General features: G+C 41.2%; 1 protein-coding gene across 3 annotated transcripts in view; it reads left to right on the top strand.

The window, feature by feature from the left end:
* Window positions 1–12,114, top strand: part of GNG12 (G protein subunit gamma 12) — a 123,948-nt gene that overhangs the window by 36,710 nt on the left and 75,124 nt on the right. The window lies entirely within an intron of this gene.

The following is a 12,114-nucleotide window of genomic DNA, read 5'->3' as shown; positions in this document are numbered from 1 at the left end:
TTTGCTAGGCCACTGTGAACATCTTAGGTATAGATAATTAGATATAAACATGTACATCTGTCTAAAAACGTGTACAGATTGTTTTTTTTAATTTATTGGAAGCCTGGGGTATGTTAAGAACTCATTCTTGTGGGAAGGAAAACAAATACCTGGAAGTTTAAAGTACAGCCTGTGCTGTCAGAAGACCTAATAGTCAAGTTGTCCATGCAGATACATGAACAAATGAGAAGCATGAGGGTCCAAGGAGAAGGCTGGGTGTGGAAATGACTAGCTTCACAGTTAATGCCCTGGGCTGCCTTTAAAATCCTCCCAGTGATATGGGGAATGACAGATTTTTTTTTTTTTTCTTGGCTCTGGGTGGTGGTTGTTGGTTTTTTGTTTGTTTGTTCTGTTTGTTTTTTCCTGGTGCAGTGGGTATATATTTGTATATTTCCCTAAGGAAGGGTCAGCAGGTTGTGTCATTCAGAATGTATGTAAAACGGGAAGCTCCCTGAGAATATCTGGAGGGGGTGCAAACTAATGTTAGAATAGAGGCAGCAAAGGTGGCTTTACCCAGGAAGCAAGTGCAAGTGGTAGGTTTAAGTACAGGAAGGTTGTACCGATTTTCTTAGGCGCTATCTTCTCGTTGAATTGTGGCATTAGTGGATTATATTGAACATAGTTGGATTTGTTTGTGTGTTTGTTTGTTTGTATAAGCGGTTCACCTCTTTCTTGACGATACAGGAAAAAGATGGACAATCCCTTAGAAGATTCTGCATGCGCAGCCTTGTTTGGGTAGCTGCAATGAAAGACTCTACTGAACCATCCAGTAGAGTCCAAGTCCCAAAACCAGGGTGATATATTTCATAGCATGTGCTCTAAGTGCCTGTAAACATGTGGGACTTGGAGGGAGCCACTTGAGGACTACTATTCATTGCCTTCTGCCTCTGAGTCCAAGGCCTGCAGAAGTATGTTCATCCACAGCAGCGGCCTGGCAGAGTGAAAATAAAACCTCTCTCTTGTTTTTCTGTCTCAGGCTCAGGGCAGTGCCCTTTGCTGCATCCTGCCCTCATTATGCTGCCTGACTCTGTGCAGCGGACATAACCTGAATATTTCTGTGATGAATCTCTCTGTCTCAGTGTCTGACGGAAAGTGTGTCATGGAAAGGAGTGATACGATTAAAGAGCTAAGCCTCGTGGACAGAATGATTATTTTCAACATAAAAGCAGAATCTCAGTTACCCAGAATGCTCCCTTAAAACTGGACTTTTTCGAGGGAAACATAGTTCTAATATATATTCTTGGTGATAAATGCTACTAAATTTTACTCTTTTTTTTTTAAGTTTTCTGAGGCTTTTAAAATTCAACCCTATTGAATAGTTTTTTTCCAAACATGATTGGATCTTAAAAATACTTTTTTCCTTGAAAACTAATCAGAAATGTGTTGGAGATCATTGTCTGTTGCCAGAAAAAGAGTCTAAGGTCATATCTTCATCCATTCCTGCTTCAGGAGTTCTCACAAAGAGCACTGAGCCTGGCTAACATTAGCTGAGCTTTGCGGGGTGGGAGGCGGGAGCAGGGGTGCCTTTGAATCAGGATTTAACGGTGGGCCCTTGGCTTTTACCACTTTGAAGTCTTTCTGCGTCTTCTGCTGACTGCAGGCCACAGGGGCTGTCTTACTTATTACCCTGTTGCAAGGAAAAGAGTGCCCTTGAAGAGCTTACATTCCCTTTTATCAGACAAGAACCGTGTGCCGCAGCTGCCCGAGTCAACAGCACTGTAGCGAAAGCTCAAGGACTGCCATCATCTCATCCACAAGCCCTGGTAATCTTCTCTTCTGTGGTTCTCCATGGCCCAATTTTTTTTACCGTCAGTCATTCTATAAAGATTTATCAGCTACCCTCTGCCTGTCAAATATTGCCATAAAGTAATATCCTATTGGGCCTGTAGTTATTGGAAACTGTGTTACTATTTTTGTCTTCTCAACTTTCTTAACTCTCTATTGACCAGTAGGCATGTAAGCCATTGCAATGGATATGGTCCCTAGTTAACAAAGATATATGAAAATATGTTTACTACTCTGGATAGGTAAGTAGATTATTTAAGGATGATTTTCAGTGTTAAATTTGAAAGGTATTTGGTTAATTCTCAGTTAACAGCAAGAAGCACAGAAATTAAATTCAGACCCTCTTTTGGCTGATTACTGTTTTCAGTAAGCGTTCGGTGAGTGATTCCCTTCAGCGTGACAGCTAGTGATCACTAGGCCCTAAGCTAGTCTTTGTGCTTTGCAAATATAATTCAGCACGAATTATTGCAAATGATATAGGACCCCCAGACAAGCCCCCAAGATATCCAGGAGGGTCCTGAAGCTCAAAAGGTCTAGGTTAGCTTCCAGGGAGTTAGATCACACTTAACTTTGCACTGCTTCTAATATAAAAACCTAGGGCATACGAACTCTGAGTAGGTGACCATCCATCTTGTTTTGTATGGCACTGAGGGGATTCCTGGGACGTGAGACTTTCAGTGTTAAAACTGGAATGTCCTAGCCATACCAAGATGAGTTGGTTTCTCTAGTCAGAAGAAGAGTCAGTTAACAGAAAGGAATATCAATAAATACTGTCTTCTAAAACCAGCAACTTATCTGTGGAATGGGGATGATTCTCTCTTCCGCATGGGGTTGTGATAAGGCCTACTCACTACTCCTCTCTGGGATAGGAGTAGGGGTTGGGTAGCTGGCTGTGTGTTTTTCCTTGGAATTGGGGACCAGCATCATCTCTGACGGGCAGTCTCTCTCCTTGCCCTCCTCTAGAGGCCTGTTGCCTAAGAAGGCGTTGGCTGTTCCCTCGGGGTGAGACAGTGCCAGCTGTTTCTGACGTGAGGATGCTAGAGATCCAGGGTTCTTACTATTGTCTTTATGTTTCTCACTGTGGTTACCCCCTTTGGGTTTTACCTGCTACTGCCTCTTAGGTAATAAGGCTTCTCGCTGATTTGAAACTCTTTACTCCTTTTTTTTTTTTTTAAATATATGAAATCCTTAAGTATTTCAATTTACCACATCACTTGGCATGTAGAGTTGGGTTGAGAAATGCTCAAAGATTTTTCAGATTTTTTTCTCATTTTTTTAAAAAAAATTATTGAAATATAGTTGATTTACAGTGTTTCAGGTGTACAGCAAAGTGATTCAGTTATACATATATATAAATATATATATTCTTTTCTTACATTCTCTTTCATTATAGGTTTTTACGTCACATTGAGTATAGTTCCCTGTGCTATACAGTAGGTCCTTGTTGGTTATCTATTTTATATATACTAATGTGTATATTTTAATCCAATTCGAAAAGATACATGCACCCCAATGTTCACTGAAACTCTTTACTTTTAAAATTGCAGCCCCGAGCACACACAGGTACTCGCTTCCTCTCCAGCATTTTGTACAAGCTGTGTCATCTGCCTCACTCATGCCTCCCTCCTTTCATCTTCTGGCTAACCCTGGTCACTCTTCACACTTTAGCTTGGATGCCACTTCCCCCTGGAAGCCTTCCATGATCATCCCAGACTGGTATTGGTGCCTCTCCTCTGTGCTCTCAGAGCTCCTCATACTTAGCACGATAGACTATGTGCCTCTGGAGCTGTAATTGCCTGATCAGTTGTCCGTATGACTCACTGTAGGCTCCTTGCAGAGAGGGACTGTGTTTTGTTCTCTGTTATACCCCCAGAACCTTCCACATTGCCAGGAACATAAAAGGTATAGAGAGGCTTATAAGGATCAGGATAGTGGAAGAGCCGCCAAGGAGCAGACCATCTTCATGTACAATTGGCTTTGGCTTTGCAGTGGCCCTGACTATCCTTGCAGTCCTGCTTGGGAGACATAAGCCACTCTAGATCTTTCTCAGAAGAGCTCCAGGCTCTTCATCCAGGGACCGCCATCTAATTTAGTTAGGTCTTCGTTTGCCCTGTAAGACACTGAGCACATTATGAAAACACACGTGCAGTAAGCCACCCACCTGCCCAGCACTGCATAAATATCAGTGGGGAGACATAGGACCCAAGAATATATGTAGGCTGAGAGCCTTCAATTTCATGTTTGTTTGTATATACATGACATAAAGATATCTCTACTCTCTCAAGTTTTAATAAAATGTGAAATCTTCCCCTCAGTTCTGAAGATGTGATGATTTGCAGGCTATACTGTATTAAATTGTGAATTTTGGATGTTTCGTTTCATAATGTGATCCAGATTATTTTTCTTTCTCCCTAGTGGACATTAATCGTTTCCTGTGAGTTTTCCTGATATTAGGAAACAGATGTTCCATATTTTTATCTGAGTTTTTTCCAGATGCTGAACCAGGACTTGTGCATGTGTGTGTTTGTGTGTGTGTGTGTGTGTGTGTGTGGTGTGTATGAGTGTGTGTACGTGTACACAGTGAAGTTTTGAGGAATGAGTTATATCAGAATTTGCAAGTAAAACCATAACAGATATATCTACAGAATTGTACAGATGTGTCCAAGGCTGGAAATGCTTTTGGACATTCTGGTTAATGGAGTGTAGTATTGTTTAGCTAATGCAGACTGCTGGCTTAAGACTGCATTAGAACTGTCCCATGATAGTGTGCTTGCCAAAATAACGAGTGGTGTAGCAGAAAGCACACAGTTCATGCAACCTATGATATTTTAACCGAACTGGAATTGCTTTTACCATTGTCTCTCAGCTGTATAAAATTCTTCCCCCATCTCCCCATAAAACACTGACTGAGTGCCACCTGTGTGCTGAGCAGGGTGCTAGGCTCTGGGAGATACAAACACAAATAATATATGGACCCTTGGGACCTTGTCATCCAGTAGAAGAGCTGAAACGCATTCTGAAGCATCTGTAATGACAGGTAGAAGGTGGTAAAGGTCGTAGCAATTCAAGGAGAGGAGTGGTTTCATGGAGCCAAAGAGGAAGGGAACATTTGGGGGAAGAAGTGGTACTTGAGCTAGGTTAAAAAAAATAATAAAACAACACTTGCTTTAGGTCTAAGTTATTTAACTTATTGTAACTACATAAGAACTGTGTAAGGGTGGTCCGTTATGTAAGCCATGGTTTTGGTGGATTTGCTAAAATCATACTAACATTTCTTGAGTGCTTCCAGTGCAGCAGGCACAGGGCCCTAATGCTCCATATAAAGGATTTTTAATCAGAAACAATGTGGAATTGGTGCTTTGTATAATAATTTGTTTTGCACAAAATGCATCTCTTCATTTTACCTTGTGACCTTCCTTTCACGAGGAGGCCTTGGGTTCAGAGAGCAAAGGACTGAGGCCAGTCTTGGCCAACTCCAGGATTCGGGGACCCTCTGCAAGTCACCTGGCCTGTCTGGGTCTCACTTTTCTCCTCTGTAAGGTGGGGATTGTCATTCTCCCCAGCTCACTCACAGGGTAGCTGGGAAAATCAAAGTGGGTGTAAATGGAGGATGAAAAGCAGTCAAAAGCCAAACATTTTGCCATGAAGCCATGTCATAGCTCATGAGGTTTATACAAAATACGGCTGTTGCTTATTATTAAAACACTGTATAAATGAAAAGATGGTTATCTTTAAATTGCCAAATATCAGTAATATATTTGTAGCAAATACATATACTAACTCTTGATTATCATGCACTATAAAGAACTCATGCAAATTCAAAAGAAAAATATCAAGACCCTGCTACGCGAATAAGCAAAGAATATAGACTTATTGTTTCTCAAGGTAACAAACCATTAATAAACAGGAAAAAATGTCCATCCTCACTAATAATCTTAGAAATACACATTAAAGAAGCATTAGGAATACCATGTTATGTATAAAATGTCAAGGTCTCAGAAATTCTCCATTATTTTGTTGGTGGTATTATCATACATTAATTAAAAAGCCCCTTTAAAAGCAAAATCTACTAATTCTACTGTTAGGAATTTAGGGAAGCTAGGGAAATAAGTTAAAGGGATGAAAAACGCTGAAGCATGAAGGTTTCCAATGTAATCTTATTTATAGTAATAAAAACTGGCAGTAATTTAAATATCCAGCATTAGGGGAGAGATTTAGGTCCCTTAGACAGTCATTATGAATGTGTGTAGAAACACACAAAAAATATTTGAAATTGAAAGTAAAATGGAAAAAGAAAATAACAGCGTCATATATAGGGTTTTTTCCTGGTGGCTCTATCCTAGTGTCCTCCCTTTTTTTAATCCTTAGAGCAGCAGTGTGCAAAAGTCATATTAGTCCTACCTTACATGTCAGAAAATTGAGGCTTAGGGGTAAATTGTCCCAGGACTTGCAGGTCATTAGCTGAGGACCCAGCATCAAACCTAGATCTGTCCAACTCCAAAGCCTTTGCTACCAATAGCATATAAACTATGGCCATAGTCATATAACACATGTCTATCGAGGGTAACAGAAAAAAATAAATAGTAGCACTAGTATGGTGGGAATATGGGTCATTCCAAAGAATGCTATCCTTTTAAAACTGCCATTGGGGGAAACAAACCAACAAAAAACTGCCATTGCCCTTTCAATAGAAAAGGAGAAACAAAATATGTGGAGTATAATATCTCACAATTAACTGTTCAATCTGACTTCTTTATATTCGCTTAAAGTTTGGCAAACTAGGAATATATGTGTATTTTTAAAGATGTCTCACTGGCATTGACATCATGAGGATACTTTCTCTCCATCTTATCCACAAATTAGTTGAGGACATATACCACCAAGCTCCTCAATTAAAAACAAATTTTAAGTCACTAGAAGCTCTCTGAAGATTAAGAACAGTGACCAGGTGGAAGAGTTTCTCCCAGTGAACAGCCCAGACCAGCTCTTTTGACCGGGACATAGTCTCAAGGTGGGGAAAATGGTGTGGCACCATTTGGCTAAAATAGGCCAGTTCACCAGCTCCAGGCGTGCCCTTCCCAGGGACAGAAGCCTTGCGCACTAAAGGAAAATGTCACCATTTTGGTGACTGTTTACTGTCTTTTACCTTTGGGGATCAACACTTGATTCTTGATGCTTTAACCCATATGGCATTACTTTATCAAGTCAGTAGCCCTGCCAACGTGTCAAAACACACGACTTTCTGTGGTGGATCAAGGCACAGGGCATATTTCTTTTGCTTTGTCTTGTCTTTATGGAACATGTGCCTTTTATGTCTACTGTAGGGTCCTTTATATGTTTCAAAGGCCCTTTTATATCTGTTTCGCCATTTGAGATAACATCATGTCAGTATTTGCAAGTGAAAACATAATAGACCTGACCAGAGAGAACAGTGGAGCCGTCTGGAGAGCTGGAAACATTCTCCAACATACTTCTCAATATAATCCATTCCAGATCACTCCCAATTTTGTAGGTGGGGAAATTGAGGCACATAGAAGTTTAGTGATTTTGCTGGAAATCACCGACAGTGGAGACAGCTGGAAGCCAGGCTTATAAATCTAGTGTTCACTCTCCTCCAGTGCCTGTATTATGTTATTTTCTAGAGAATTAAAATGAGACTAGGAACAAATATGTTCAGACAGATCATAATCCAATTGCCATTCAAAGCTAAATTAGGTCTCTGAGGGCTATCATTTTGTATTTTGTAATTGCAATAAGCTTTATAATAATGAAAGGAATCTAGCAGGTTATCATGTTCATTCTAGACAAGTCCTGTCCAATAGAGCTTTTTATGGTGATTGAAACATTCTACACCTGTGCTCTTCAGGACAGTAGCTGCTTCTGTGTCCACCTGACCACTTGGATGTGGCTCATGCACTGGGGGAATGAGTTTGTAACTGTACATACTTACATTTAAATCCCTACATGTGCTAACGGCTATAGTATTGGACAACACAGTTGTAGACTTCTCAGTATTTTTTTTGCCATCTCCACTTGGATGTCTCCAAGTTAACAGGGTCAAATCAGAGTTCTTGATTTTCTTTCCTCTCTCAACCCGTTTCTCCCTCAAGGAAGCCATCATTGATCCAGTTGCTTGAACCAAAACCTGTGTGTCATCTCAGCCCCTTCCTTTTCCTCATTGGCCACATCCACTTCATCAGCAGGTCCTAGTTGTTTTACCTCCAGAACCTGTCCTGAATGCATCTGTTTCTCTCCATCTCTACTGCTACCATCCTAGGCAAAGGTACCATCATATCTCACCTGCACAATTGAGTAGCCTCAGAATTGGCCACCATTGATCCGTTCACTCACTGTTGCCTTTTTGAAACTCCTCCATTCAGCTGCCAAAGAGACATTGTGAAGCTCTCCAGGGGGTTGCATCACTCGCTGCTTGTAGGAAAGAATTTGTAGAACTTATCTAGAAGTTCTCTTATTTTTCTTCTTTGTATACTTGTTTATTTTCTGTTTCCTATTAAATGTAAGGGCCCCTATGTCAGGAACCTTATTTACCTCATTCACTGCTGTATCTCCAGCACCTACAACTGTGCCTGGCCCTTAATTTGCACTCAGTAAACCTCTCAAGAATAATTAGATTACTGTTCATTGTGGAAGGAGATGAGATAGCAAGATCAAAAATGCAGATTTATAATGTGGTTGTTAATATCTGAGAGGATGCTGACATCCGTATCCATGGGAAGTTGGTGGTCTCTTTTATATTCTGGATGCAAGTAGGAAGGGTGGGTATTATGGCTAATTGTATTTATGTCTGAGTAGGTGGGCTGGGCGCGGTCCTGATGCAGTCTCTGACATGAGCCAGAAGGAGGTCTCTTTTTCTCTAGAAGTCTATGTATGTCCTAGATCGTGAAGCTTTTTTCTTTCCTACTGTTAGAGAAAGAGGAGAGTGTCCTCCTACAAGGACTTTTATATCCATCCAAGGGAAGTGTAGGTAGTGACGGAAGGAAGCATCTTATGGAACTCTGGGGTAGAAAGTGGCACAACCACATCTGAACAGCAAAAGGAGATTCTCAACATGAGGCTGTTGTTTTAAAAGAAAAAAAAAAAAAAAAAGATGTTTGGAACATACTCATAGCCAGTTATTGGAAACCAAGAAAACTTTAGGAAATAGCATTTTCTGTCCTTTTTTCCTTGAATATTGCATTTTTTAAAGGAAGGTGTCTTTTCTGGCATTTCTTTATAGTGGCCAGCCAAGGCATGTTATTACGTAAATCCATGTGCAGTGTAAAATGAAACTGATGAACTTGTTGGGGGTATGATCAAGTTAGCCACGCCCTGTCCTGCATTGCTTCTGTTTCCACTGGTATTAAACAGACCTAGGAAATGACCATTCCCTCAGCACAGGCTGAATTTAAAAGATGAAGTTAAAGCTTGCTTTGTTGGGCTTCCCCGGTGGCGCAAGTGGTTGAGAATCTGCCTCCCAATGCAGGGGACACGGGTTCGATCCCTGGTCCGGGAAAATCCCACATGCCGCGGAGCAACTAAGCTCGTGTGCCACAACTACTGAGCCTGTGCTCTAGAGCCCGTGAGCCACAACTACTGAGCCCATTTGCCACAACTACTGAAGCCCACGCGCCTAGAGCCCGTGCTCCACAACGAGAGAAGCCACTGCAATGAGAGGCCCACGCACCGCAACAAAGAGTAGCCCCCGCTCGCCGCAACTAGAGAAAGCCCGTGCGCAGCAACAAAGACCCAACACAGACAAAAATAAATAAATAAAATAAATTTTTAAAAAACCATTTAAAAAACAAAAAGCTTGCTTTGTTCAAGTGCATATCTGGAGACTCTTTCTCCTGGTGTGTTTTTATTAGGCCCAGGTTTGTACCCCTGACCCCTGTCCTTCCAGTGCTGTGCCAGTGTTTTCATGTGTGTGCCTTTATGGAGCGTCTGCTGTATACCAAACACATTGCAAGGTCCTGGAAAGACAAAGCTGAGTTAGACACATTCTCAACCTCCAGAGATTCTGCAGACAAGTGGACAGAGAGACCAGTAAATGAAAAACTGAAACACAGGAGCCACTTGGATTAACAGAGGGAAGTACAGGGGCAATGAGAGTAGAAGGCAGCGGGACACAGAGGGAGTCAGGCCCGGTATAGCGTTAAAGAGTCCAGGCTCTGGCACAGAAAACGAATTTATGGTTGCCAAAGAGAAAGTGAGGGGAGGTATAAATTTGGAGTTTGAGATTAACAGATACATGCCACTATATATAAAATAAACAACAAGGATGTACTATATAGCATAGAGAACTATATTCAATATCTTGTAATCTATAATGGAAAAGAATCTGAGAAGAATATATATATATTCTTTATATATACAGTATAGAAAACTGAATCACTTTGCTATACACCTGAAACTAACACAACACTGTAAATCAAATTAAGACAACTTAAAAAAAAAAAAGAGTGCAGGCTCTGGAACCAGGCTGTCTGGGTTTACAGTCTGGCTCTGCCATTTATAAGCTGTGTGACCCTAGGCTACTGACTTGACCTCTATGCCTCAGTTTGCTCACCTGCTAAATGGGGTAATAACCCATTTCATAAGGTTACTGAGATGATTAAAGGAGCACGTAAAGCGCCTGAAATGCTCCATAAAAATCAGCTTTTATTATTATCAGTAGTAGTGGTACATAATTATCAGTTGAGTTGAGTGAATACTACTTTACTACTGTTACTGCAGAGAAGTTGCCCCTAAGCCAGCCGAAGGAGTTCACACAGGCTCCCCAGAAGTGTTGATTTTTTTAATTGAGACTTGAAGGCAGGCAGATACTGTAGGGAAAAGACGTGCTTGACAAAAAGAACACAATCTGCAAAGGTACAGAGAAGTGAGAGTGGCGGGGGGGAGCATTTAGGGACCTGTAAATAGGTTTGTGTGGGTGAAGGGCAAGTGCTCACAGGAGAGTGCCTGAGGGGCAGGCACGAGGTCACTGGGGCTTTGGAGACTGGGCTAAGGAGCTTGGACTTAATCCTACCACCTAGAGGAAGCCACTGAAGGATTTTCAGCAGGTTCGGGGGTCGCCTTGGGAGACTGGGAGGCAGCACCCCCAGTGGCCTCAGCCCACAGCCTGTTGATTCTAAATGATGTCCCTCACGAGCCTCCTTCCCTATCATTTGGGCAGGAAATTCATGTGTGTGGATTTGATTTTGCTCATTGGGTATGATTTCTTTGGAGGGGGGCACAGATTAATAAAGTGAAAGGATATGTTTATGTAATTCCTTTCTACTCCCTACCCCTGCTAAGACAGATACAGAGATGTCTAGCTTACAGACTCATTTGAGAATCAGATGAAAGTGATAGACTCTTCCCTCAGAAAAATCACAAAGACACGATTTTCCAAAGACCCCACCTTAACCTCTCCCTGCACCCCCATCTTGGTCATCCAGAAAGGCCCCCTAGACACAGTACAGTCTTTTTGACCCCAGGCTTACCTGTGGTTTTTGTGTTCCCACCCCAAATTATTTTAAATTTAATTTGCTAGTACATCCCATCAATTCTCCATCTGCCATCAGTGCTATTATCTGACCATGTATGATGGGAGCAACCTTGGATCACTTGACAGTTATAATTAAAACTGAAAGTAATTATCTTATTTTGACCCGTTCAAATTTAATTGAGAGTATAGTGGCTAAGGGCATGGGCTCTGTAGACCAGCTACGTAGATTAGAATTCCAGCTCTGTCAGTATCTTATAACCTTGAGTAATTACTTAACCTCTCTGTGCCTCAGTTTCCTCATTACAAAATGGGAATGATAATATACGTACCTCGTGAAGTTATTGTGAGGGTTCATTAAGGTAACATGGGAGCTTGCCGAGAACACATAGCAAGTACTATACGGTATTTGCCATTATTATGTTTTTTTTTAACATCTTTATTGGGGTATAATTGCTTTACAACGGTGTGTTAGTTTCTGCTTTATAACAAAGTGAATCAGTTATGCATATACATATGTTCCCATATCTCTTCCTATTATTATGTTATTATTTCTACTAAATGACATCATGGAATGTGGTAATTAATGATGAATTCCTAAGAGCAGGAAAATAGATAAACAAAATCTCCATGTGCATTTCACTCACTTTGGATCCTTGCCAGTACCTGAAGGCCAAGGATAGGTTCCCTAGGCCCATGCTGTCTGATACGGAAGCCACTAGCTGCTGCGGCTGTTGACTACTTGGACTGCTGCTAGCCCGAGTTGAAATGTACTGGGTCTTGAAGATTTAGTGTGACAAAAAAAA

The sequence above is a fragment of the Aethalodelphis obliquidens genome, unplaced genomic scaffold (genome assembly GCF_003676395.1).
Source record: "Aethalodelphis obliquidens isolate GAN/ISIS:26980383/991018 unplaced genomic scaffold, ASM367639v1 scaffold13, whole genome shotgun sequence".
Classification (NCBI taxonomy): Eukaryota; Metazoa; Chordata; class Mammalia; order Artiodactyla; family Delphinidae; genus Aethalodelphis; species Aethalodelphis obliquidens.
The sequence above is the reverse complement of the archived record's forward strand: the minus strand, read 5'-3'. Positions and strand labels throughout refer to the sequence as shown.